We start from the raw sequence: 2779 nt of genomic DNA, 5'->3' as shown, positions 1-2779 counted from the left end.
GACGCGATCGCGTGGGGCGCGCGATCACGTCGCTGGAATTCGTGCTAAACGCACGACTCCAGCGCCGTTTCAGCACAACTCTCTATCTTCTTTTGGGGTGATATGCAATCCATGCGACGCGATCGCATCGCTCACGTGGTCGCGTGGGATAGGTATTGGGTAAGTGACGCGATCGCATGGGGCATGCGATTGCGTAGGCCAATTTGTGCGAAACGCACAAGAGCCGCACGATTCCAGCCCAACTTTCTGTTCGTTGGATCCTTACGCCGATATATATATCACGCGGCCGCGTGGGTCACGCGGTCGCATGGGTGGTGTTTTTCGCGATATGACGCGATCGCATGAGGCATACGGTCGCGTCGTGCAACCCCTTTTTTTTTTAACTGAAAAAAAATGCAAGATGCAGTGATTAACATGAATGCTATGCATGATTCCAGGTTAATGTTAAAATAAGAAAAAAAAAAGAGGCTAAATTGAAAACAATAAACAAGAAATAGATTGAGAAAGAAGCGACCATACCATGGTGGGTTGTCTCCCACCTAGCACTTTTAGTTAAAGTCCTTAAGTTGGACATTGGAAGAGTATCCTGTTATGGTGGCTTATGTTTAAATTCGTCCAAAAATTTCCACAGTGCTTGGAATGCCAATAGCCTCCGGGGTCCCAAACTAGGCATGTAAAGCTTCTGAGCAGCTTCAAACAGATGTTCAGCCTCCCGGGATGACGAATGTCAGAATATAATCCATGATCCCAAGCTGTGTTTTTAGATCTGCCTCCGTTTTGATTTGTAAGTTTCCATTTGGGCGGGTTAAAAAGTAGAATCTCACCGTGGTGACCAAACGTTCTTCGTGATCCATGCAATTGAGCATGATACCAATCCGTGTACTTTGAGGTGAAGCGTGGAACCTTATTGAACCTTGATGAGCGGATAATTTATACGCTTTTTGGCATTGTTTTTAGTATGTTTTTAGTAGAGTCTGGTTACTTTTAGGGATGTTTTTAATAGATTTTATGTTAAATTCACATTTCTGGACTTTACTATGATTTTGTGTGTTTTTCTGTGATTTCAGGTATTTTCTGGCTGAAATTGAGGGACTTGAGCAGAAATCAGATTCAGAGGTTGAAAAAGGACTGCTGATGCTGTTGGATTCTGACCTCTTCAAAAACGGAATCAAAAATAGCAGAAGAAAAATCACACCCTGGAGGAGCATCTGTCTGGCGTTCAAACGCCAGAACAGAGCATAGTTCTGGCGCTGAACGCCCAGAATGGGAGCATCCTGGCGCTGAACGCCCAGAACAAACATGGTTCTGGCGTTCAACGCCAGAAATGGCAGCAAAGGGGCGTTGAACGCCCAAAATGGGCACCAACCTGGCGCTGAACGCCCAGAGTTGTGTGCAAGGGCATTTTACATGCCTAAATTGGTGCAGGGATGTAAATGCCTTGACACCTCAGGATCTGTGGAACCCACAGGATCATCTCAGGATCTATGGACCCCACAGGATCCCCACCTACCTCATCATCTCTCTTTCCATTCATGATCATCCCTTCTTTTTTTTCCATTTACCACTCACATCCATACACCCACTACCTTCAAAAATTCAACATCTCTCTCCCACCCAATCCCACTCATATGGCCGAATACACACTCCCATCCATCTCCTCCATATCTTCTTCTTATTCTTCTATTCTTTCTTCTTTGCTCGAGGGCAAGCAACATTCTAAGTTTGGTGTGGTAAAAAGCATAGCTTTTTTTTATTTTTTCCATAACCATTGAGAGCTATGTTTCATTGATAGTTTGGAATTTATAGTATATTCTATTCTTTTTATCCTACTTGATTTTCAGTTGCTTGGGGACAAGCAACAATTTAAGTTTGGTGTTGTGATGAGCGGATAATTTATACGCTTTTTGGCATTGTTTTTAGTATGTTTTTAGTAGAGTCTGGTTACTTTTAGGGATGTTTTTAATAGATTTTATGTTAAATTCACATTTCTAGACTTTACTATGATTTTGTGTGTTTTTCTGTGATTTCAGGTATTTTCTGGCTGAAATTGAGGGACTTGAGCAGAAATCAGATTCAGAGGTTGAAAAAGGACTGCTGATGCTGTTGGATTCTGACCTCCCTGCACTCAAAGTGGATTTTCTGGAGCTACAGAACTTGAACTAGCACGCTTCCAATTGCTTTGGAAAGTAGACATCCAGGGCTTTCCAGAAATATATAATAGTCCATACTTTGACAAAGAATAGATGACGTAAACTGGCGTTCAACGCCAGCCTTCTGCCCAAATCTGGCGTCCAGCGCCAGAAAAGGATCCAAAACCAGAGTTGAACGCCCCTGGTGCACCAGCTCTAAGTACAAGCCAATTCCCTCTTACTCTTAAAGCCGCAGAGAGCTCTAAGTTGGCCATCTGTTTCAAGCAAACCATATTCAAGTGAATAAGTAAAATTATAAGTTAAGGATTGTACCCACTTGAAGCTTGTATTAGGTGGTAATGGCCTTGGGATAGGTGTTTTTGGTGGTTCTGCAAGTTCCATTTCCTTGTGCCCTTCTGTGAATTCTTCCACTTCCTTGCAAAGATCTTCAATTGTATCTGTATCCTGGTCAAAGTCTTCTATGTCTTCCTCATCACTTGAGTCATAGATTGGAGGTTGAGAGAAATCTACCTCCACATCATCTTCATATTCACTTGGGGAAAATTTTCCGATCTCAGAGAATTCACTTGCGGACGCAAGTTCATCACTAGGAGAACTAGACTTGTGACTATCATCATCAAGGAAATTTG

Source organism: Arachis ipaensis, chromosome B07 (genome assembly GCF_000816755.2).
Source record: "Arachis ipaensis cultivar K30076 chromosome B07, Araip1.1, whole genome shotgun sequence".
In the NCBI taxonomy this organism is placed as follows: Eukaryota; Viridiplantae; Streptophyta; class Magnoliopsida; order Fabales; family Fabaceae; genus Arachis; species Arachis ipaensis.
Note: the sequence above shows the minus strand (reverse complement) of the source record.